Raw genomic sequence first — 26,832 nt, forward strand, 5'->3', positions numbered from 1 at the left:
CCAGAGCAGAGATTCATAGGAAGAATCTTAAGGATATGTAATTCATCCACTAAAGAGGAAGCTGACAGGGTGCGTGTGGGACTGACAGAGGAGATGGAACAGATAGAAAGGGAGTGCCGCGTTTCGTCACCGGATTGTTTAGTAGGCGCGAGAGCGTTAAAGAGATGCTCAACAAACTCCTTTGGCAGACGCTACAAGAAAGGCGTTGTGTATTATGGAGAGGTTTACTACTGAAATGTCAAGACAGTACTTTCCGGGAACATACTATTTCCTGCCACATACATCTCGCGAAATGACCACAGAGGTGACTCTAGAAATTAGAGCTAGAGGTTTACCGGCAATCATTCTTCCCACTCGCCATTCGAGAATGAAATAGGGAAAAAAAGGGGGGGGGGGAATCATTTGGTGGTACTAGAAGTACGCTCCACCACACACCGTCAGGTGTCTTGCGGAGCATTTATGTAGATACAGATGTAGAAATATATCTTTAGGCAGGAAAGTCTTTATTCTTTCTTGAATGAAGTTTGATTTTGTATTAGATGGCTCTAAAGTACAAGGAGATGGAGAAAGATTTAGAGCTGCCTGTAGGTACAGCCAAGACGTTGTATTGCAATTAAGGAATGATGATAGTTAACTGACCTCATATTCAGGACACCAGTTGCTAAGAAACTTAAGGTGGGAGCAAAACGAGTGATAATAACTTCACCTACGTGATCACATCCACACTAACTGAGAGGAAGAATGACTGACGTAATCAACTAACCAAAAGTTAAATATGTGGTAGTAGTACTAGTAGTAGAGGGTTTTTTGGGCGCACGACAGCAAGGTCTTCAGCGCCCGCTCAGTAACATAGTGAGACGGGCGTCAAGAAAATACTCAGAACAGTAAGATAAAACAGAACATAAAACACAGTAACAAGCTTTGAAAAAGGTGTGCCTTCCCACGCCGAAGCGTGGGACGAAGCATGGCGTTAGCAGTAAAACATGGATAGCACAGGAAGAAAATGATAGAGGGAGCTAAAACAATGTAGCAGATGGAAGTGACTGGCTCGACCGCAAGGAAAAAAAGGAGGAGTCAGCCACTCTGCAATACACTAAAACCTCCAGCCTAAAAGTTGAAGCCAGAGTGCAGACACATCACAAAACTTTAAAACCCTAGACACACACGTCTCATCGTTAGCTAAAACACAGGGCAGATCCCCATCAAGTTGTGCTTCTGCCCTTGCATCACGGTGTAAAATGCAGTCTGTTAAAATGTGCCGGGCAGAGATGTGCACACCACAAGCTTCACAAAACGGAGGATCGTCCCGCCGTAATAAAAACCTATGTGTGAGAGGACAGTGCCCGATCCGAAGACGTGTGAGGGCCACTTCTTCCCGCCTGAGCAACCAGCAGGAGGAACGCCACGGCCGAGTTGTTGACTTTACCAACCGCAGTTTATTGGCCGTCACCGCCAGCCATTCTTCCTCTCACAACTCCATGCACTTCCTGTGGAGTGCAGAGATGACAGACTGCAAGGGGATAGGACACTGGACCACATCGTACTCTTTGCAGGCCTCCTTGGCAGCCCGATCGGCCTGTTCATTGCCCCATATTCCTACATGACCTGGCACCCAGCAGATGGATACCTCCTTACCCCGCCGTTGGAGCAAGTACAGTTGGTCATATATCAGCTGGACCATCTTCTCAGTTGGGTACAGATGCTGCAGTGATTGTAAGGCACTAAGAGAAACGGAGCAGAGAAGAAATCGATAGCCCCGAACGCGATTCATCTGCTCCAGTGCCTTCAGGATCGCGTGGAGCTCCGCTGCGAAAACGGTATATTCATCAGGGAGGCAAATCCATGTGTCTTCTGGAACTATTCACAGGTACTGTGAGTCATCTGGAGTCTTTGCTAGTAGGATCGAGTTTAGCTATATCAAAGTGGTATGCATTCGGCAGGACTAAGGAGTTTTTTTTATTTACTTATTTCCAATAACCCTTTTGGAGGGTACTACAAATCAACATTGTTTCTGCTTCTTTGTTTTAAATTGTCGTTTCCTTTTGCACCCTCAGTTCTTTAATTCTTTGAGAATTTCGATCCTTCTCTTCTTGTGTCCTCCGTCTTCCATGTCGTGATATTTATCTGTCTTGAAAGCCTGCCTTTCCTGTTGCTTTTTAAAAAAATGTTCTGTTTCTTATTACGTACAATTCGACTCCTACATCCATACTAATATTACATATTCTAAAGTAGCTCTAACGCTTTTCCACGAATAACCTGCTGCACGTGAGGGCAGCTGCTGTTACTGAAAGTATCTTACTCACCATCACTAATCATAAGAAAACTACTGATATGTGAGTGAAGACTCATCATCACTAATCATAAGAAAACTACTGATATGTGAGTGAAGATGTGTTTAACAGCTAATTTTCCATAAGTGTTTCTATTTGTCTCAGCAAAGTGATTCTGGATTTGTCATTGTTTAGTAAATCAAAAATTTGTTTCCTTATTCTCTCGCTATTCAGTCTGCATGAGTGTCCATAGAATTTTAATCTCCTTTTCTGATGACGTCTGTCACCATTTCAACTTTTATATAAAGTTCTTTAATGTATATTAATCTGTATTCTGAGTCACTGTTGTTTTTGGGTCGCAGTATTTGCTTTATTCTATGTAGAAGTGGTTTTAAAATTCTAATTCTTATATTGGTATGGGAGGCATGCATTCTGCGACAATTTTCTCTTCCCAGTTTAGACCGAGCAAGGCAGTGTAGCGGTCAGCACAATGGGCTCGCACTCAGGAGGATCACAGTTCAAACCCGCATCCGAACATCTTGATTTAGGTTTTCCGTGATTTCCCTAAATCGCTTCAGGCAAATGCAGGGACGGTTCCTCCGAAAGGGCACAGCCGACTTCCTTGCTATTCATTGCTACAGAACCTTAAAGCATATTTTGAGCTCAAACTTAATGAGGTATCTCGAACAGAAGACACTCTCCGTGCCAACCAGCACTGATTTCGAAAGCATAGACGATGCGAAACCCAACTCGCACTTTTCTCACATGACATACTGAAAGCCATGGATCGAGATAAACAGGTAATAGAAGTATTTCTCGATTTCCGAAAATCATTTGGCTCAGTACCATACGGTTACTACGAAAGTACTAACGTATGGTGTACCAGCAAAACGTGTAACTGGACTGAAGATTTCTTGGTAGGGTGACGCAGCAAGTTATCTTGGATAGAGAGTTATCGACAGAACATAGAAGTAATTTCGAGCGTCCCATGGGCCCCTTGCTTTTCATGTTGTATGTTAATGGCCTTGCGGACAATGGTAATCGTAACCTCATACTTGTCCCAAGTAATCTATAATGAAATACTGTCTGAAAGAAGCACAAATATTCAGACAGATTTTTACGAGATTCCAAATTGGTGCGGAGATTGGTAACTTCTTTGAAACGTTCAGAAATGTAAAATTGTGCACACAAACACCTGGATGTACCGTTTCGTATGGACGTACATTGGGACGATCACATTGATGGAATACTAGGGAACAGAGGAGATTGCTTGCAAATTACTCGTGCGATCTGTTATAGAATGCTGCTCAGATGTATTGGATCCCTACCAGGAAGGACTAATAGGTGATATTGAATGGATACAGAGAAGGGCAGCACGAATGGTCACAGGTTTATTTGAACCGCAGGAGGGAGTCACAGAGATGCTGAAAGAACTGAACTGGCGGACTCTTGAAGACAGATGCAAACGCAGGCGAATGCTGTTTACATAGTTTCAGGAGCCGGCTTCAAATGATGATCTTAGGACTAAGCTACAACTCCCAAAGTGAGGACAAGACCAGATTAATTACAGCTCATCTTCAAGTTTGTAACAGACATTCTTCCTGCACTCCATACGTGAATGGAAGCCCTAATAATTGGTACAATGGCACGTACCCTCTGCCATGTGCTGAGTTGTGGTTTTCAGATATGAATGTAGATGTAGATGTCTTATACAATCGAAGACTCACAGAGTATCCGCCATGTAAAATTAGAGACTTAAATCTGTGCAGCAAGGCGTTTATCCAGATTAATTCCAATTTCATCCAAGATCTCCTCTATATGTCCACACAGAGCAAGAAATCTAGTTCCAGTGGCGTAAGGCTAGTTGCTTTTTCAGTGGTCTTTCCGCAAGTCAACCATGATCGTTCAGTCAGTTGCTATATATGGTTATCGGATGATCCTTCAGATATACTGGAGTGGAATCCCATCTTGTCTCTCCGCCCTTTTGGGATTTTATTATCGTAGGATATCCGGAGATACGAGGGCGTACAGAAAAGTAATGCATCCGAATTTTTTATGTGAAAACCATTGTAGTTTTATTAAACAAAATGAAAGTTATTAACGTTCTAGACCCTTTTTTTTCATGTCTACATAGTTATTCCTCAACATAGTCAACCTGGTGACGAACACATTTCTCCCAACGAGGGATCAGTTTGTTGATACCGACACTGTAGAGTGTTTGACTTTGTTCACGGAGTCACAACCTCCCTTCGACTTGCATCGATTCATGCCTATCAAAGTGAAGTCCCTGAAGGCGTTCCCTAAGTTGCGGACAGGACCAAGTCGACTGTATGGAGGATGATCGACAACAGTGAACCCAAGGCGTCGGATTGTTACAGATGTCGCACTACTCGTGTGTGTGTTCTGGCATTGTCATCCTGAAGGAGAAATTCTATTACAGCCTGCCGTTTCTGACGCACCGACATATTTACGTTACACACCGCCATATTACATGGTAGAATTTGGAGCCCTCTAGCGATAGAAGGCCGAAAATATGTAGCATGTAGAACAAAATGGACAATGTTAAAAATGTTCGTTCTTATTTAAAAAAGCTTTAAAGGTTTGGACATAAAAAAATTCGGAGGTGTTACTCTTCAGCACTCCCTCGTGGATACAACAGCACTCCGTATAAAAATAAATAAATAAATGCGAAATCCTTGCCTTTGTGGCTAGCAGGAAGAGTAAATCAGGCAAAAGATCTTCCTAGTCACTGACAAGAAACTGTTCTTGATAAAGGCAGTGTCTCGCCACTCGCTGAATGAAGATGGCATTTTTCCAACTTAGTCTGCTATTTATTTGAGGTTTTCTTTCTTTTCAGAAAAGGTTTCGGCTTGTTAAGCCATTACCTATTAATTAAACGTATAGAACAGCTCATTGTATTACCGTTACGAAAGGGGAACAAAAGTAAGTGAATATAATTACCGGAAGGCTGACATTGTCTAAAAAGACAGCGACTTGAGATTTCGTGTTTCCACTCGTTCTCGCTTACAAAAGTATGAGTGTCCTTGATGTTTGGTGCAGATAAGTAGCAAAATGTTGTAAGATATATCGTTGACCAAAGAATGAAAGTGAGGACGCTCTAACAATTTAGGTGATGTATTTATGTACATAAATGTCTGTAAGGAAAGAAAAAATGCCAAATTGAAGTAATGTAAAAATAAAAGTATTGAAACTTGTACCAAAAATTGGAAATTCGAACATTTAAGATATCGTTTAGCATGTAGACAATACAAAAATATTACCTGTTAGTGTGGGAACAACACTTGATTAATATTATATTTTTACGTCTGAACTACGAATGGGATCGCTGGTTTGGTTTCATTATTTGTAGACAGAATCTCAGTAAAATGATCTAGATAACTTGTGTTCTCTGGTTTAGTTTGTTCGTTGATATATGTACGTGACTGATTTATAAAGTCGTTAAAAATTTCTATTTCTTCTATAATATTCCTTTTCCTCTTTTTCTGCATGATGAAGGATTTAGAGTCTTTCGTAAATGTTTCGTGACGTGTATTTGTTGTGTATGAGATGCTTGGTGAATACACTTCGGTTATTTTCGTCAGATCTGGTGTGTTTTGTCAGTCTAATCCGAAAATTCCTTCCTCATTTGGCCAAAGTATATCACATAACAATCGTCACATAACATTTTACATATTCATGATTTATCTATTTGTTCTTTTCTATGCGTGGTGCGTCTTATAAGACTTTCAGTATTGTTTTCTGTGTGAAGCTTAATTTTAATTTTCGTATGTGTGTAAGTTTTAACGCTTTTTTTAACGTTAACCAGTTGTGAGAGAGCTACGAAATTTTTTGCTTAGGCTGTTACAAATTTGAGCAACTGCTTACATTTAAAAAAAATAGAAAGGGAAGAGGGCTCTATGAATCAGTCTACGTGTAACTTCTGAATCAAAATATAATATGTATTTTTCTTCCTTTTTCAAGTATTTATGTAACCTAATTATACACAACAGTCACTCATTCACCATTACAAAATTTGTTTTTGGTAAAATTTTTGATGTCGCCTGGAGACGTGGAGGTGATGTAGGAAATGCTGTGAAAATATTTGATTACACGGGAATTTTCCCCTTCAATCCCAACAAAATACCCGCACAAAAATTCCTTCCTTCGTCCACATTCCTGAATGATGAGTCCCGCACTGTAACCACAGAATCAAAAGTAAACTCAGGCCCTGCAAATCCTAATCCTCCAAGATATTCGAGAAGTCAGAGTTAACAAACATGATCATCATCATTTTCTTCTGTTTTGGCATCCCCAACGAAAACCAACGGTACCACATGTGCTAGGAGAGAGAAAAATTCACCTTGCTATCTGACTTCACCAGTTCATCTCAGTCTTACAAACGGGGAGCGGAAATTGCATATCGAAAACTCCCAAAGAAAGAAGATAAAGGGTTGCAGAAATGCGCTCGAAGTTCAAGAGACACCTTCAGATCCAGAGGAGGCTTCATCTTCATCATCAACTGAAGATAATTCGGCTGAATAAAACATTCCTTGTGATTTCTGCGACATTATCAAATATTACGACCTTAGATATATGAAGAAAAGGAAATGGATCAGGTGTGGTATGTGCGTAGAGCTATCACACGAAATTTGTGTGGGGGCTGCTGATCTTAGCCAGTTCCGCTGTGGTAACTGCGTGTAACAACTACTGAAACAGTTAAGAAGTATGATCTTCTCTATTGTGTATAGTTTTATGACAGTTTACAACGATTCATGGTGCCCCATTGATGATTCAAATAGCCCCACAAATTTTTAATTTTTCTTTTGTTTCAACATTTTAAATTTTGTTATTTACAATGAAGAAGAATATATCTTGAACCAATATACCTTTATCATAGAAAATTTATAACTGTGATCTGTTCACCTTTACTATTTTAACATGTGTAATAAAATATTCATTAACACTTTGGGGTCCAGAACGTTGAAATGATTCATCTAAACCCAACTAACTCTACGGCCACTTGAGTGAGGAAGGTTTATCAGCAGTCTCAATGTAGTTTCGTGGAGCGCACTGTGTCTTCAGTCATTAACATCACAATTCGCGTGATGTACAGTATTACTCTGTCAACACGTCTCTAAGTGACACACAGGGCGCGCATTGTCAGTTCTCCATCAGTAGCCTAAGTTGGACGTCGAAATGGCGCACACCACTCCGACGTAATAGGTGAAAAACAAAATATGATGATTTGTATAGTTGTGGTCACCTGAGGTCAACAACAGCTCAACAACAGCTGATTACTGCTACCTACGAATTTGAGTTATCGCCGTGCGGTCTGGGCGTCTTGTCACGGTTCGCGCGGCTCCCCCCGTCGGACGTTCGAGTGCTCCCTCGGGCATGGGTGTGTGTGTTGTCCTTAGCGTAAGTTAGTTTAAGTTAGATTAAGTAGCGCGTAAGCCTAGGGACCGATGACCTCAGCAGTTTGGTCCGATAGCAAAAAAGAAAAAAAAATTAGAGTTCGTAGCAACCCGAGGAAAAGGCAACGAAACTAAGCACTCATTTTTTGGTTTCTGTGTCCAACCAGATAATACGCAACCGTCTCCACACAATAAAGTTACGAATAACGATGCAAATCTCCTCACACTGTGTAGTGGGACAAATGTAGACCAGGGACCACCTACTCACCTACGAATGCAGAAGTTATCAGACACCATATGGTCGCCGTAGGAGAATGTGGAATTGGACGCTTGCCAATACACTACTCAAGCATGCAGTCTCGGCGGCTCAGTAGGGTAATTAGGTAGTCATATTTTGGACAGGCATCGTTCACTAATATACAGGGTGTTACAAAAAGGTACGGCCAAACTTTCAGGAAACATTCCTCACACACAAATAAAGAAAAGATGTTATGTGGACATGTGTCCGGAAACGCTTAATTTCCATGTTAGAGCTCATTTTAGTTTCGTCAGTATATACTGTACTTCCTCGATTCACCGCCAGTTGGCCCAATTGAAGGAAGGTAATGTTGACTTCGGTGTGTTGACATGCGACTCATTGCTCTACAGTACTAGCATCAAGCACATCAGTACGTAGCATCAACAGGTTATTGTTCATCACGAACGTGGTTTTGCAGTCAGTGCAATGTTTACAAATGCGGAGTTGGCAGATGCCCATTTGATGTATGGATTAGCATGGGGCAATAGCTGTGGCGCGGTAAGTTTGTATCGAGACGGATTTCCAGAACGAAGGTGTCCCGACAGGAAGACGTTCGAAGCAATTGATCGGCGTCTTAGGGAGCATGGAACATTCCAGCCTATGACTCGCGACTGGGGAAGACCTAGAACGACGAGGACACCTGCAATGGACGAGGCAATTCTTCGTACAGTTGACGTTAACCCTAATGTCAGTCCGCAGCTCGTGGTCGTGCGGTAGCGTTCTCGCTTCCCATGCCCGGGTGCCCGGGTTCGATTCCCGGCGGGGTCAGGGATTTTCTCTGCCTCGTGATGACTGGGTGTTGTGTGATGTCCTTAGGTTAGTTAGGTTTAAGTAGTTCTGAGTTCTAGGGGACTGATGCCCATAGATGTTAAGCCCTATAGTGCTCAGAGCCATTTGAACCATTTGAACCTAATGTCAGCGTCAGAGAAGTTGCTGCTGTACAAGGTAACGTTGACCACGTCACTATATGGAGAGTGCTACGGGAGAACCAGTTGTTTCCGCACCATGTACAGCGTGTGCAGGCACTATCAGCAGCTGATTGGCCTCCACGGGTACACTTCTGCGAATGGTTCATCCGACAATGTGTCAATCCTCATTTCAGTGCAAATGTTCTCTTTACGGATCAGGCTTCATTGCAACGTGATCAAATTGTAAATTTTCACAATCAACATGTGTGGGCTGACGAGAATCCGCACGCAATTGTGCAATCACGTCATCAACACAGATTTTCTGTGAACGTTTGGGCAGGCATTGTTGGTGATATCTTGATTGGGCCCCATGTTCTTCCACCTACGTTCAATGGAGCACGTTGCCATGATTTCATACGGGATACTGTACCTGTGCTGCTAGAATATGTGCCTTTACAAGTACGACACAACATGTGGTTCATGCACGATGGAGCTCCTGCACATTTCAGTCGAAGTATTCGTACGCTTCTCAGCAACAGATTCGGTGACCGATGGATTGGTAGAAGCGGACCAATTCCATGGCCTCCACGCTCTCCTGACCTCAACCCTCTTGACTTTTATTTATGGGGGCATTTGAAAGCTCTTTTCTACGCAATCGCGGTATCAAATGTAGAGACTCTTCGTGCTCGTATTGTGGATGGCTGTGATACAATACGCCATTCTCCAGGACTACATCAGCGCATCAGGGAGTCCATGCGACGGAGGGTGGATGCATGTATCCTCGCTAACGGAGGACATTTTGAACATTTCCTGTAACAAAGTGTTTGAAGTCACGCTGGTACGTTCTATTGCTGTGTGTTTCCATTCCATGATTAATGTGATTTGAAGAGAAGTAATAAAATGAGCTCTAACATGGAAAGTAAGCGTTTCCGGACACATGTCCACATAACATCTTTTCTTTATTTGTGTGTGAGGAATGTTTCCTGAAAGTTTGGCCGTACCTTTTTGTAACACCCTGTATAGCAGTAACCCGACGAATTACAGAACTATATAACTGACGTCCATTTGCAGTAAGACTTTGGAAGATATAATGTGTTCGAACATTATAAATTACGTTTCTCAAGCCGGCCACAGCATTTGACACTCACTAGCAATGATAAAATCCGCTACAAACTGATGGTTGCGTATGCAGCACTGGTGCGTCGCAAATTGTACTATCTAAGATTGTTAGGTCGTGTTTTCACACAGGTCTGTAGATGCACAGTCTGTATAACCCCCCTTATTGGAAGTTTCAGTGTTGGGAAGGCTACGTGGTACACCCTTAACCCGGCCGTTGTTAAGTTTTGTAACGGGGATTTACGATGTTGGGCCATTAGTAATTATTTGATTCAGCGGTGCCGTCCGTTTTTAAAATTTGGGACCTTTGTCATTTTATGTACATGCTCCTCTACGAGACTTTCTGGCAGACCTGGGATTGAAGAGGATATCCTGTTTCATGCTATGTACCAGGGATGCACTACTTTAACATATTTTAACCTATATTAACCTGAGTTATGTATCCGTTATGTACTCGCATTTTAATGTATGTACAGGTTTTTAAAAGAATTTCCGTAGGTTCGCTTAGATTTTCTTACTTTAAGAACGTGGGTAGGTTTTATTATTCATTTACAATTTTTATGATGCACTTGAAAATACGATACTGGTCCTGAAACGGAGTTGTGCTTTCCTTTTTAGAAACAAATAAGTTTTACAACTGTAGCGGATTTATCGTTGATTATTATGAGGTACATCGAAGATAATGGTCTGTCGACACAAAGTCAACACGGACTGAGAAAATACCGTTCTTGTAAAACACTACCAGCTGTTTATTCGCACGAAGTAATGACTGCTGTCGACAGGTGACCTCAAATTGATTCCGTATTTTTTGCATTGTCAGAAGGCTTTTTCACCGTTCCTAAAAAGAGACTATTAATCAAATTGTGTGCCTGTGAAGTATCGTTTCAGTTGTGCGGCTAGAATCATGATTTCCTGCCAGAAAAGTCACAGTACTTAGTAATCGATAGAAAATCATCGAGTAAAACAGGAGTAAAATCTGGCGGTTCCCAAGGAAGTGTTATAGGCCCTCTGCTGCTTCTGATCTACATAAACGATTTAGGAGACAATCCGAGCATCCCTCTCAGATTCTTTCCAGATGATGCAGTCATTTACCATATAGTGAGGCCATCAGAAGATCAAAACCAATTTCAATGAATGTTTCAAGCGATCTTTCACAGTACAGTCTTACATTCCGATTTCACAAGGTGTTGCATTACTTAGTGGTCCCCCATTTTTGTCAAGTCATTACGTACATTAATTAATTAAGACCACGCCTCCCTAGTCTCTTACCGATCGTAAGCGAAGTTTACTCATTTGTCGGTCTGTATGACAACCTGACAGAAACATTTAGTATTACTAAAAATATAGCGGCAGTATGTCTAAGCAAGCAAGTACCGACGCAATTTAAGAGCTCATTTCGTAGGAGCCGTGCGACGCACAGCTTAAGCTAAATTCTCCGAGAGTACACAGACCCCTACGTTGTCACGCAAACTTGCTTCTCATGCATTATTTAGACCAAATTCAACTTCCTCCATTCATTTTATACTTTATTCAGCGCTCAGTGCCAACGGTAACCTGTTGCAAGACTGAGGGGGTAAGAATATCGTCCGCCTACGCACACACTTTCTACGTTGACACGCTGGCGTCAATATGTTCTGTTTCGGTGTTGGCTAAACTGCTTGCTTCGCAAACTTGGAGGTGACACGAGATCAGAGAGCGATAGTCTGCCTCCTGCAGCCGCTGTTTCAGGCTGTTTTTCCCCTGCAGATCCTCCAATTACGCCAAAAATTTACACTACTTGAGATAAAAAGCAGTGATGACAGTTTGTCCCATACGAAGATATTATACAGGGCTATTACAAATGATTGAAGCGATTTCATAAATTCACTGTAGCTCCATTCATTGACATATGGTCACGACACACTACAGATACGTAGAAAAACTCATAAAGTTTTGTTCGGCTGAAGCCGCACTTCAGGTTTCTGCGGTCAGAGCGCTCAAGAGTGCAGTGAGACAAAATGGCGACAGGAGCCGAGAAAGCGTATGTCGTGCTTGAAATGCACTCACATCAGTCAGTCATAACAGTGCAACGACACTTCAGGACGAAGTTCAACGAAGATCCACCAACTGCTAACTCCGTTCGGCGATGGTATGCGCAGTTTAAAGCTTCTGGATGCCTTTGTAGGGGTAAATCAACGGGTCGGCCTGCAGTGAGCGAAGAAACGGTTGAACGCGTGCGGGCAAGTTTCACGCGTAGCCCGCGGAAAATTGGCTCATGCCACAACTGGATACCGACAGCGCCGACTTCATCTTTCAACAGGATGGTGCTCCACCGCACTTCCATCATGATGTTCGGCATTTCTTAAACAGGAGATTGGAAAACCGATGGATCGGTCGTGGTGGAGATCATGATCAGCAATTCATGTCATGGCCTCCACGCTCTCCCGACTTAACCCCATGCGATTTCTTTCTGTAGGGTTATGTGAAAGATTCAGTGTTTAAACCTCCTCTACCAAGAAACGTGCCAGAACTGCGAGCTCGCATCAACGATGCTTTCGAACTCATTGATGGGGACATGCAGCGCCGAGTGTGGGAGGAACTTGATTATCGGATTGATGTCTGCCGAATCACTAAAGGGGCACATATCGAACATTTCTGAATGCCTAAAAAAACTTTTTGAGTTTTTGTATGTGTGTGCAAAGCATTGTGAAAATATCTCAAATAATAAAGTTATTGTAGAGCTGTGAAATCGCTTCAATCATTTGTAATAACCCTGTATAGCATTTCAGACATACCTGTCACTCCTACCTTACTAACCACGTGCAACTTTGTCGCTAAACAGTGAGATGAAACTGAAACCAACTGGAAAGGGGAAGTATTCCAGCCACAGTACACCTCAGTGGCCAACTGGCTGAGTGCAGCACTCAGTCAGCGATTTGTGCCTATACTATGGCTATTCTCATGTCTCTACAAGTACAAAATTTGCAAAGTAACACTGCAAAACCATGAGGTATAGCAAATAATGAAATATTACTTAATAGAAAGAATAAGAACTAAAACTCCGTCCGAACAAACCTCGGAAGGCCGAACGGTACTGACCAACCCCTGTGTCATCCTCTGCCGATGCAGATATGGAGGGTCACGTGGTCAGCACACCGCTCTGCCGGCCATTGTCAGTTTTCGAGACCGGGGCCGCTACTTCTCAATCAGAGAGCTCCTCAATTGGCTTCATTAGGGCTGAGTGCCTCCCGCTTACCAACAGCGCTCGAAAGACACGGACGGTCACCCACCCAAGTGTTAGCCAGTACGATAGCGCTTAACTTCAGTAATCGGACGAAAACTGATGTTACCACTGAGGCAAGGCCGTTGGCAGTAGAAAGAGTACGTAGTTACATTTGCAGGTGATTTAGGGTCATCTGGAGTCCAAAATATTGTTCATAAGCTACTGCTTCTGACAGAAACATTGACCCTAGCACTTCTGGGCGTCGAGTCGAACTGTTTTCGTGCTCATAATGGGCTTTGCTCCAGACGCCGACGCACTGTCCGTGTGGATATTTATCTTGGCACAAACAAACCCGTTTCCTGATCCAAGGTTCTGCCATGGCAACTACTGCCTTACCGGTCAGTTCTGTGTATTGTACCGTGTGGATAATGGTTCAAATGGCTCTGAGTACTGTGGAACTTAACATCTGAGGTCATCAGTCTCCTATAACTACTTAAACCTAACTAACCTAAGGACATCACACACATCCATGCCCGAGGCAGGATTCGAACCTGCGAACGTAGTGGTCGTGCTGTTCCAGACTGAAGCGCCTAGAACCGTTTGGCCACCACGGCCGGCCCGGGTGGATATAATTAAAGTGCAGCTACTCACATAGTTCCAGTATGGGCAGTAATTATTAATTGGTAGCGAAAGTTGGTAAATATGCTGATGCGTTAATGTAGAATCGATTTACCGAGTGCAGCGAACACACACCACTCCCGAACTTTGGGTGCTGATAAAGCGCGTGTCGTGCACGAAGAGTCATTGCACTTGCCGCATGTGATTGTGTGGTGTGGATTGACAAGCACCTTTATTCTGTGTCTTTTGGTATTTGAAAAGAACGTGCCCAAAGAGCCTGTCAGGTGTACTGTGACGTCTGCACGTTATTGAGACCTGTTGGTACGGCATGTGATTCTTGCTTTAATAGAGCGCAACTGCATGGAAATCACTGTTTTCATGCAAGATGAGGCAACATCTCATGTCGCTCACGCAGTCAAAGATCTGCTCAATACAACCTTCCAAAAACTTATTATCTCCAGAGATTTTTCAGATGCGCAGCGCTCCTGTGTATCGCAGTTTGAAGGCCATTGATATTGACTTGGCTGGGCAGTTTAATAAGCAGCAATTGATTGGAGGTCCAAATGTTTTTCGTGGACTCCATTTGAACTTCACCTGTGATGTGGAAGCAGTGTTTGGAGGTAGTACCTGGCTGACACTGGCTGTTGTATGGGGTAATCATGCAGATTATGGTGGCCTTGAAGCATTTCCAGATGCTAACATTTTGGCGTGGAAGACATGGAGTATAGCTGAGACTACAGGACTCTTGGCTAAACAGCCTTATGGTACACTTGTTCCAAGCATGCCATTTGTTTTGAGTACGAGGAAGAAGAAGAAATTAAATGCTGATGAGTACCTATTTATATGGGCTTAAGTCGGCAATGGCAATTGTAAAATAAAGATCATCTAATCTGAATCCATGTCACTTTTAGCTCTGGGGATATCTTTCCCAGGAACACGTTTGTCCTCAACCCGACGTGAAGCCTAGTACACCAGAACACGGTTCTCGAATTCCCCAGAACTGCTTCGAGCAACTGCTGAACACATCCTTTAATGTATACAGCATCTCGTTGACATCTGCGGTGCTCATATTGAACAAACTGTTTAAACGGTGGTTGATTATAAAATCAAAGTCATGCCTTTCTCACTTGTTTGACCTTTTCTGCTCACATGCCGTTTCTAATCCATTACACATGGAAACATAACTGTACGTCTCTCTTGAATTCAGAGCGGCACTTTGCACCTGGTGGCCTAAATTGGAACTAACTTTTTCCAGTGTATGTCTGTTCCACATTAACGCATTAGCATATGTACTGCGTTTCGCCGCCATATTATACTTACAGCTCACACGGACCTCCGTGAGTGGCTGTACTTTAATTATAAACACCCGGTATCAGAATATACGCACAGGTGATACAATTCCTTTAAACTACAGGCTAATAGTTTGTGGGTACGAAGCATGCAGCCAATTGCATCCCACATGTGTTCCATGGAGTTCAGTTCAGGCGAATCTGGTGGCAAAGATAGCAACTTGAGATCACTATCGTGCTCCTCAAACCACTGTAGCACTTCGCCTGAAGATGGCAAGTAAGAAACTTGCTGAAACGTTGCCGGAGAATAACGCATTGTTCGGCTGTCAACCCGAGAAGATTTTCACTGGTGCCTTCGATTACTACCAAAGGTCGCATGGACGCCCAAATAAATGTCTCCCATAGCATAGTACTGCCCCCAATGGCCCTAGATCGTCGCGTGGTGCATGTTTCAAGGAGCCGCTGACCTGTACAAAAACATGAGACTGGTCTAACAAGAAACGTCTTTCACCCGACCAGGATGCACATTTCCATTAATTCACTGCCCAATCTCGTTGATACTGTGCCCAGTGCAATCTAAACTGACTATGACGTTGGGCCGACGTGATAACACGTCAGAGTCGTCGGCAGTGGAGCATCAGATTGAACAATGTGTGGTGAACGGCGTGCTGCCACAGCTTGCGTCTATACCAGCATTGTTACCTGTCGTCAGATCTGCCACAGATCGCCGCCTCTCCTGCTTCATAGGACGGGAAAGCATACGTCGTCCGCGTTATGTAATGAGGCGTGCGTATCTAACACCGTATAGCCTACTCGTATTTTCAGTCCGTGATCCACATTCCACAGCTGATCACGACAGCAGCAAGTGAACAGTCACCCAGCTTCGTCGTATCCGAGGTGCTCTTCCCCAGATGACAGGCCACAAAAATCTACTCTTTAGCAAAGTCGTTTCCGTCAGTGATTTCTCCACTCGCAGCCAATATCGTTACTATGAGAATGATTCATCGAGTATCTCCGCTCTGCTTATGTAGTTTCCTCATCGTGTCGCCTGCCCCCAACACCGCGTGGCGGCATTAAGTATAGCGGTGGCCAATGGTAACATTGAGCTGGATCATCACTGTATACATGATGTTCAAAAAACTGTAGAATAATTTGAGATGTCCATTACTTCACGTAAAAATACTTCCATAGTAGAGGCAGGCGACAATTCAGGTTTGGCATGTCTTTGAAGTATAAAAAAAAAAAAAATCATGATCACATAATTCTTTATTAAGCGTTACACGTTTCAAAATTTCATCGTCAGACTGAAACTGTGGAATGAAGTGTACAATAAATTAATGACAGAAAATGTTCATAAGTGTTAGTCTAAGTATTCCAATATAAAGACTTTCCAAATAGTGTCGTACTTACGTGTAATGCTCACGAAAACTGTATTCAATACAAATCTCACTGCGATTAAGTACGTGTCAGACATCGTGAACAAATTTGACGAAAACATTTTTACTACTTTTACAGAAAAGAAACTCATACTAACAGCATGAAAAGTGCATCATTAGGTAACATCGTAAAAAACGTTACAGAGGTACTCTTTAGTCAATAATCAAGACAGAAGTCAATTTTAACATAAAACCAATATGAGTAATAAATAAAATGTACATCTGAAGGAATAAGTTGACAACCATTATAAAATAAATTTACTTAAGCTTAAAAAATGTAGTAAAATTACAATAGATGAACATGCAATAAACGACGTAAGAGAATCATTTAGGTGAGCCAAGATTGGTGGTAACCACTTCAGATGAAAGAACATTATGTGATAAAAGGGCATTTTTTATACGTTTTAACTTAGTGTTAGACCTTGAAACTGTGTAGCTCTTATCATTTTACAACAATCATATAAAGAAATGTTACATGAGTATGCCAATTGTAATCATTACGTTAGTCGAACAAACAATACATGACATGCAATTTAACCATTTACGTACGCCTAGACAGTTTTTCTTTATTTTGTATTAAAACGTAAATGTATAATATCAGACATGTATAACAACTCTCTTTAAGTAGATGCGTGAAGGCACCCAAAACGTCCAAGCATATTGTGGTTAAGCTGTAAAGTTAGAATCATTGGTTGACATAAAAACTTATTCCTAGGCAGTTGTAATAGCGCTCATACTGCTTCGCAGTTAATGGATTTCGTTCGAACTTATACGGAATGCACTGAGAAAGTGTATAACAGTATGGAATTGTAGATGTAATACAACAAAGTAAGCTTGTTGAATTGCTAGCGAAACCCATACTGTCATCCTGGGTAAAGTTAACCGCAAAGTAATGAACATGTAATGTAGTTATACAAGATGGAGAAAAATTGTGTCACGAAATTTTAACCCTGGATAGCTGATGCCAGTAGGAATCAAAATTATTAACGTTGTGTAGGTCGACAAACGCACAATTTTTAAGCTACGGAAACTTGGCGCCACGCGCTCCGATTGGCCGTGGGATTGCCATGTTGCCGTTCGTCGGTTGACGGGCAGAACTATGGTTGTCGGTTCACACATACAAACGCCCCTCTTCCCGTCACTGCCACAACGTGATACGCACACGTGTCGAATAGGTCTTGCTGTTTGTCTCCACCTCACGACAGAGGCATTCACACGTGAACTTCGCTTCGGAGCACACACCCGCCACCTGTGATTTAGTCATACATTATGCATGGCGGCACAGAATTCGTCTGAAGACCAACGAGATATGGTGTTTGTTTATGCACTAGCCGACGGTAATGCGCATGAAGCTCGACGGTTGTATGAGGAACGGTACTCGCAAGACGCCACCCACACCCACAAATGTTTACAGCATTTCACTGACGACTTGGCGAAACAGGCTCGTTAGCGGGATATCGTGGTGATACTGGAAGACTTCGAACACGACGGGCTGCTGCATTTGAAGAGACTGTTCTCGAGTGCTTCGAGGAAGCACCTACGACAAGTACTCGAGCGGTTGGACACGACATGGGGCTCACTCATCTGTTAGTCTGGGAGGTTTTGAGGGATGACAGCCAGCATCCATTTAGTCCCACCCTGTCCACGACCTAAATTCTGTGGCGGACTATGAACACGTGCTATATGGTTTTGCCGGTGGTTTCTGCGACGTGTTGCACGAGACCCCGACTTCCCCGCCTTTGTGTCATTTGCCGACGAGTGCACCTTCCATCGGGACAGTCTTTACAACATTCGAAATGTTCATTATTGGGCAAGGGGAGGTCCTTACGTCACATACACCAGGAACGATTTTCGCTCAACTATTGGGCAGGCATTGTGGGTGACCATCTGATTGGACCGGTTCGTCTACCTCCTCGACTTAGGGGGCAAATTACCTTCACATTTTGCAAGAAACTCTACCCCCAGGCTGTGGCTAAGCCATGTCTCCGCAATATCCTTTCTTTCAGGAGTGCTATTCTGCAAGGTTCGCAGGAGAGCTTCTGTAAAGTTTGGAAGGTAGGAGACGAGGTACTGGCAGAAGTAAAGCTGTGAGTACCGGGCGTGAGTCGTGCTTCGGTAGCTTAGTTGCTAGAGCACTTGCCCGCGAAAGGCAAAGGTCCCGAGTTCGAGTCTCGGTCGGGCACACAGTTTTAATCTGCCAGGAAGTTTCATATCAGCGCACACTCCGCTGCAGAGTGAAAATCTCATTCTGAACTCTACCCAGTCTGCTGGAAGATGTTCCCTGGACATATGGCAACCCATGTGGTTGCAGCGTCATGGGGCGCCCGCACATAACAGTCGTGCTGTACGCGAATGTTTAAATGAACTCTTCGGCGGCCGGGTTATTAGCAGGGGTGCTCGTAGAACGTCGCTCCCGCCATCACCAGATCTCACACCCCCGCAATTTTTCCTCTGGGGATTCTTCAAGGTTCTAGTCCATCCACCCAGACGTGAACCATCTAGAAACGAAGAGGAATTTATGGATCGCATTCAGCATGCCGCCAATCACATCAGGCCAATGCCAGGTATCTTTGAAAGAGTTCAGCAAAACACCGTTCGACGTTACCAAGTATTTGTCGCGTCAGAGGTTCGCCAGTTTGAGCTCCTGCCTTAAGTAAACAATGCCCTAGCTACAAAAAAGGTCCTTTTCAGGGCCGACACAATTTGTAAAGGACTTTCTGTACGCGAGCTAATAGCTGTTGACTGGTTTGTTCCCGCGATGTCTTATCATGAAACTATAATTGATGTGTTGAGACCCCGGCAGATTCGCCCCCAGGTCCCCAGAGTGGAAGGCTGGCGTTCTACCACCGAGCGTGTGGGCCGCCTTGGATACATCGCGATCTCAGGCAGGCAAAGCACTGGCGGTCATGCTTTATCCAGAGCATCCGGCAACAGAGCAATGCTGCGGCCAATCGCAGCGCGTGGCGCCAAGTTTTCGTAGCTTAAAAATGATGCGTTGTCAACCTACACATTGGTAATTTTGGTTCCTACTGCCATCAGCTACCTAGGGTTAAAATTTCGTGACACAATTTTTCTCCACCCTGTATTTGATGGTTCAAATGGTTCAAATGGCTCTGAGCACTATGCGACTTAACTTCTGAGGTCATCAGTCGCCTAGAACTTAGAACTAATTAAACCTAACTAACCTAAGGACATCACACACATCCACGCCTGAGGCAGGATTCGAACCTGCGACCGTAGCAGTCCCGCGGTTCCGGACTGCGCGCCTAGAACCACTAGACCACCGCGGCCGGCCTGTATTTGATACAAGGAGTTAAAATTACTGCGCCCATAATGTGGAATGCATGTTGAGGAAGAAGGCGCGTGTCGCGCTAAAATCGTAAAGTAAGTCATATGAATAGCATGAGGCACTAATACTGCTGAAATGCGAAGTACCGATGCACAACGCATCCCCTGTAATTAAAGGAGCTACACAGCGAGGCAGGTACTGCGTGGTGACGGCCTGAGAGAACACTGGCTCCATCGCTTGAGGTCGAGTGAATCTATAGAGGAAATGTGGCAAGACAAGTACATCAGATTGGCCATGAAGACTATGTCATCATCTAACAGAGGAGAAGATACTGACGTATATTCAGGTTGCATCAGACATAGTACACAAATTCATACAAATATCGCCAATAAGCAGATTTACATCAATTGGGTCAAATAAATCTAAGAACCAGTTCCTACTGAAAAACTCCTGCTCATTAAGTAATCGAAGCGGCTGGCAGATGCGATGTGCATGTATTTCGAATTCTTCCAAACTGTCTAACAGACGACTATGACGGGCGAAGTGCAGAACCTGGAGTCCTTCGGTTATAGTCAATAAGCCATGCTTCTTTGCTTTTAAATTTTGTTCCAGAGCACTGCAATTGCTAGGGTGTGAGTGCTCTCTGTATCGAGTGCTAAAATATATTCCCGTCTTACCAATGTAGGAATTATCGTAATCTCCACATTGTATCTTGTATACACTTGGTTTCCTAAAATACATCTTGTATATTTTATTTAGTACATTTTGTTTTATTTATGAAGAAATTTGTTTCTTAATGTGTCTCTATGAATGTTTGGTAAGTATTTGGAAACAAGCATTTAATTTGTGAGCAGGACAGCCGGCCGCGGTGGCCGTGCGGTTCTGGCGCTGCAGTCCGGAACCGCGGGACTGCTACGATCGCAGGTTCGAATCCTGCCTCGGGCATGGGTGTGTGTGATGTCCTTAGGTTGGTTAGGTTTAAGTAGTTCTAAGTTCTAGGGGACTTATGACCTAAGATGTTAAGTCCCAGAGTGCTCAGAGCCATTTTTTTTGTGAGCAGGACAGACAATGAGATGAAATCTCTGGTGTTAAAATCGTCTGGCAAGGCTTTTTCCAAAACAGTATTTGATGTTAATAAGAGCGCTGTGAAGTGGCAGTTAAATGTGAATGAAAAGTATTTTAGTCCGTTTAATTGGAAGTTACTCTAAAGTACAGTAATGCTGAAATCACTTAATATCGCTTTGACTCGTAGATCAAAAATCCAGATATCTACTGTAATTAGGCGCTCCATTAAACATAATCGTTGGCTGTATAAGCAACGCGGCAATCAACAAGTATTACAGCTACTTTCATACAGGTTTCTAACAAGAAATGTTGATACGCTAGCGCCACTGTTCTGTCGAAAAAAAAAAAAAGCCGAACCTTTACTTTGCTGCATTAACAAACAGCTATAATCGGCGGTGGAAACATATTTGCAGAGAAGAGCACGTAATGATGTATAGATTGTATTTTAGGCCAATAGACATAACTAGTTATTGTAGTGGTTTTGAATAGCTTTACTGGTCAGGACCTTTAGGCCGACTGTCTGCGGCTGTTTCTTGTTGAATCGTCTGAAGTTGCTTTGCAGAGGATGGTAAATGACTATTGAAAATATAATTGTTTTTGGATAGCTCAACATGAATTTCGTAAGGGACGAAGTTTATAATGCATTTACCAGTAGAATAAGGTGCAGAGAAAATGTTTCGCCGTATGCAACTTCCATCCGATTCCGACGAAATAACTGCAGAAACAAAAAAGAAAATTAAATACGTATGGTCATGAAGTAGTGAGACATAGGTTCTATGCTAAATAATTAGTCCATTCACAAGGTCCATTTAACTTTGAATTTATGGCAGTCAATAGATAACGAACTTACATCCTTTGACATTTCCAGATACACGTCGCACAATATAGCTTCTCACATAAATCTACTGCTATGCAGTATGGCACTTTCTCATTACACTAGAATGGTATTTTTTAAACAATAATAATACGGTGGCAAGACATGCGTGTTCGAAGCAAATTACAAGACAGAAGAGTGAGTAACTGTTCATCTAGAATATCTCGTACATAAACAAAAGTGTAAAAGTGTTCTTCTTTTGTCAGCATTTCGCGCAGCGGCTTTCAAAGTCAATAGCTTACAGCATCTCTGACGGCGCTTCTACAATTAATACGTCACGTCACAGGACTTTTTTTTTTTTTACATGCTCGCAACGTTATTTGCTAACTGTACCTGTTGCCGAGCGATTGCTCGGTTAGTGAATGATTTAAAATGGTAGGGAAATCACATAATGTTAGAACCTGCAAATAATAAACAAAACGAAGTACTGGTGTACACATAGCTGCACACAGTCGACAAAAATTTTTTAAAATGTTATCAGCGGAAACGAAGCATATCTGCTACGTGTCGTTAACTACAAAAAGATATCGAGATAAGTATCGCGGAATAGAAGAATTGTCTTACAGAGTAAATATGACTGGACTTATGTGGTTCTGAATAGATTAGATTAGTACTTGTTCCATAGATCATAAATACGACACTTCGTAATGATGTGGAACGTGTCAGGTTAATAAAAGGTGTCCATACAAGATATTACATTACACAAAATATTACATGACACATAATATTTTTAATTTTTTTGTGGGGGTTTGGGGAAATTACCCACTTATTATATTCAAAAATTCGTCTAATAAGTAGAAGGAGCTGCCATTAAGAAATTCTTTTAATTTCCTTTTAAATGCTATATGGCTATCTGTCAGACTTTTGATTCTATTAGGTAAGTGACCAAAGACTTTTGTGGCAGCATAATTTACCCCCTTCTAAGCCAAAGTTAGATTTAACCTTGAGTAGTGAAGATCATCTTTTCTCCTCCTGTTGTAGCCATGTACACTGCTATTACTTTTGAATTCGTTCGGATTGTTAAAAACAAATTTCATAAGTGAATATATATATTGTGAGGATACAGTGAAGATCTCTCGCTCTTTAAATAAGGGTCTGCAGGATGATCTTAGGTGAGCTCCAGTAAATATTCTGATTACACGCTTTTGTGCAATGAACACTCTTTTACTCAATGATGAGTTATCCCAGAATATGATGCCATACGAAAGCAGAGAATGAAAATAGGCGTGGTAAGCTAATTTACTCAGAAGTATATCGCCAAAATTTGCAATGACCTTAATCGCATAAGTAGCTGAACTCAAACGTTTCAGCAGATCCTCAGTGTGTTTTTTCCACTTCAAACCCTCATCAATGCATACACCTAGAAATTTTGAATATTCTACCTTAGCTACCGATTTCTGATCGAAGTCTATATTTATTAATGGTGTCATTCCATTTACTTGTTGTTGTTTTTGGGGAAGGAGACCAGACAGCGAGGTCATCGGTCTCATCGGATTAGGGAAGAATGGGGAAGGAAGTCAGCCGTGCCCTTTCAGAGGAACCATCCCGGCATTTGCCTGGAGTGATTTAGGGAAATCACGGAAAACCTAAATCAGGATGGCCGGACGCGGGATTGAACCGTCGTCTCCCGAATGCGAGTCCAGTGTCTAACCACTGCGCCACCTCGCTCGGTCATTCCATTTACTGTGTGGAGCTGTATATACTGCGTTTTGTCAATGTTTAACGAGAGCCCATTTGCAGAGAACCACTTAATGATTTTCTGAAAAACATCGTTTACAATTTCACCCGTTAAATCTTGTCTGTTGGGTGTGATAACTATACTTTTATCATCGGCAAAAAGTACCAGCTTTGCAATTTCGTAAGTATAGAATGGCAAGTCATTAATATACATTAAGAACAGCAGAGGACCCAAGACTGTACCTTGCGGCACTCCATTCTTAATTGTTCACAAGTCTGAGAAATCACCAGTTTTTGCATATTATGTGAACTGCTTATTTCAACTTTCTACACTCTTCCAGTTAGGTATGATTTAAACCATTTGAGCACTGTCCCATTCATACCACAGTACCTGTGCTTATCTAGAAGTATTCCATGATTTACACAATCCAAAGCCTTTGATAGATCACAAAAATTCCCAACGGGTGACTTGCGGTTACTCAGAGCATTTAATATTTCATTAGTGAAAGTATATATAGCATTTTGACTATATGACTATGACTATGAGAAAGATCTTTCTCCTCTTCTATCGCTAGTTTATCGTAATTAGCTGAAGTAATAAAATGTAACAAGCGATTGTAAAAAGAAGCAGGTTACGTAGGGTGGATCTGAGCTGCACCTACAGTATTCTTGAGCTTGTTCAAAGACATTTTCTGTGTATTTTGGTATGATTGACCCGTGAAATCCACTGCCCCGTTGCAGAGTAATAATGTAATTACGTTTTATTCGGTTTGCCACTTCAGTTGCCGTTGCTTCCGCAGCAGTTAAAACCATCACAACAGTTAAAAACGCTGTAATATGTAATCACCAAATCTCACAACACAATCCATAAACTCTCAGATGGCAGGCGTGTACTACGAGGTGCATTCAAGTTCTAAGGCCTCCGATTTCTTTTCTAATTAACTACTCACCCGAAATCGATGAAACTGGCGTTACTTCTCGACGTAATCGCCCTGCAGACATACACATTTTTCACAACGCTGACGCCATGATTCCATGGCAGCGGCGAAGGCTTCTTTAGGAGTCTCTTTTGACCACTGGAAAATCACTGAGGCAATAGCAGCACGGCTGGTGAATGTCTTTCATTGTTGGAAAAAGCCAAAAGTCGCTAGTGCCAGGTCAGGTGAGTAGGGAGCATGAGGAATCACTTCAAAGTTGTAATCACGAAGAAATTGTTGCGTAACGTTAGTTCGATGTGCTGGTGCGTTGTCTTCGTGAAACAGCACACGCTCAGCCCTTCCCGGACGTTTTTGTTGCAGTGCAGGAAGGAATTTGTTCTTCAAAACACTTTCGTAGGATGCACCTGTTACCGTAGTGCCCTTTGGAAAGCAATGGGTAAGGATTACGCCCTCGCTGTCCCAGAACATGGACACCATCATTTTTTCAGCGCTGGCGGTTACCCGAAATTTTTTTGGTGGCGGTGAATCTGTGTGCTTCCATTGAGCTGACTGGCGCTTTGTTTCTGGATTGAAAAATGGCATCCACGTCTCATCCATTGTCATAACCGACGAAAAGAAAGTCCCATTCATGCTGTCGTTGTGCGTCAACATTGCTTGGCAACATGCCACACGGGCAGCCATGTGGTCGTCCATCAGCATTCGTGGCACCCACCTGGATGACACTTTTCGCATTTTCAGGTCGTCATGCAGGATTGTGTGCACAGAACCCAGAGAAATGCCAACTCTGGAGGCGATCTGTTCAACAGTCATTCGGCGATCCCCCAAAACAATTCTCTCCACTTTCTCGATCATGTCGTCAGACCAGCTTGTGCGAGCCCGAGGTTGTTTCGGTTTGTTGTCACACGATGTTCTGCCTACATTAAACTGTCGCACCCACGTACGCACTTTCGACACATCCATAACTCCATCACCACATGTCTCCTTCAACTGTCGATGAATTTCAATTGGTTTCGCACCACGCAAATTCAGAAAACGAATGATTGCACACTGTTCAAGTAAGGAAAACGTCGCCATTTTAAGTATTTAAAACAGTTCTCATTCTCGGCGCTGGCGGTAAAATTCCATCTGACGTACGGTGCTGCCATCTTTGGGACGTATTGACAATGAATGCGGCCTCATTTTAAAACAATGCGCATGTTTCTATCTCTTTCCAGTCCGGAGAAAAAAAATCGGAGGCCTTAGAACTTGAATGCACCTCGTACTATCACCATATGGTCAACGTGTTGTGTCAGTGTGTAGTACAGAACATAAGAAATTCAAAACTGAGCCCTTCCAATTCTTGTTGTGTATTTCTACCAACCTGATCGCTGCGGAGTGGTCAGCGACGCACCATTGACTGTCTTGCTCAAGAATCCGATTCTGGCATACTACTTTCGTGCTATGACAATCCTTAGCAAGCATGTCCATGAGAAAATCGATTGGAGTCTCGTAAACCAGGTTCTTAACACGTTTCCAAACAATGTATCCGGTGCAAATAAACGTTTTGAAACTAAAGAAATTATATCACATGTTTATGCCGTAATATGCGAGCTGATAGGAGAAACCCGCGATGGAACGCGTCGGGTTATGGATTTGCTACTGAGCGCTGGTGCTGGAACACTGGTGCCGAGGGTAACGGCCGGATTGCATGCACGCAGAACATTGGAGCCGGGTTACTCTTTCGTACTTGCCTTGCAAAGTGAGCTATTTCAGTGCCCACCTAGGAAATCCGCGACCATGCATGTAATTTGGTTACAAATGAACCGTTGCATACGGAGTAGATCACGGTCCGGGCTGGTGAAAGACATTCGTAATCAATGTTCTTGCTTCGGTAAAGTTTATGTAGGTCACGTCTCCGTAAAGTGGTACAAGCCAAGCTTTTGCATTCGGGGCAGATCTACATCTTACATATTATTTATCGAGTAGGAATATCCAGTAACAGTTAAGGAGTTTTAGGGCCCGTTAATTCTTAAAAACGCATTTTGTTTCTGTCGTCTGAGATAATATTTCTCTTGCGAATAAAGTGTTTTCCCACAAACTTAATTTTTTTCAGACTCTGAGATAACATTTCTCTTGCGAATAAACTGTTTTACCACTAATATTCATTTTTATTCAGGCTCATATAGTGAGGAAAGAGTGTTTTGTGTTTGAGATACACAGAGGAAAGTCAGTGCTCGAACGAAAAATATATTTTTGTCAGATTTCCTCCCGTGACACAACGTGAAAATGAAAATCGTAGGAATTTAGCCGTTCGCAACAGCGTGACACTGGCAGACCAAAACAATGATCTTTAACTATTTCTTGTCCTATCGTCCTCAGTGCACGTAATTCGAGGCGTGTTTTTTAAGTAAGTACCGTTCTGAAATTAAAAAAAAGACGTGCTAAGATATCTCAATAAT

This window comes from Schistocerca cancellata, chromosome 8 (genome assembly GCF_023864275.1).
Source record: "Schistocerca cancellata isolate TAMUIC-IGC-003103 chromosome 8, iqSchCanc2.1, whole genome shotgun sequence".
NCBI lineage: Eukaryota > Metazoa > Arthropoda > Insecta > Orthoptera > Acrididae > Schistocerca > Schistocerca cancellata.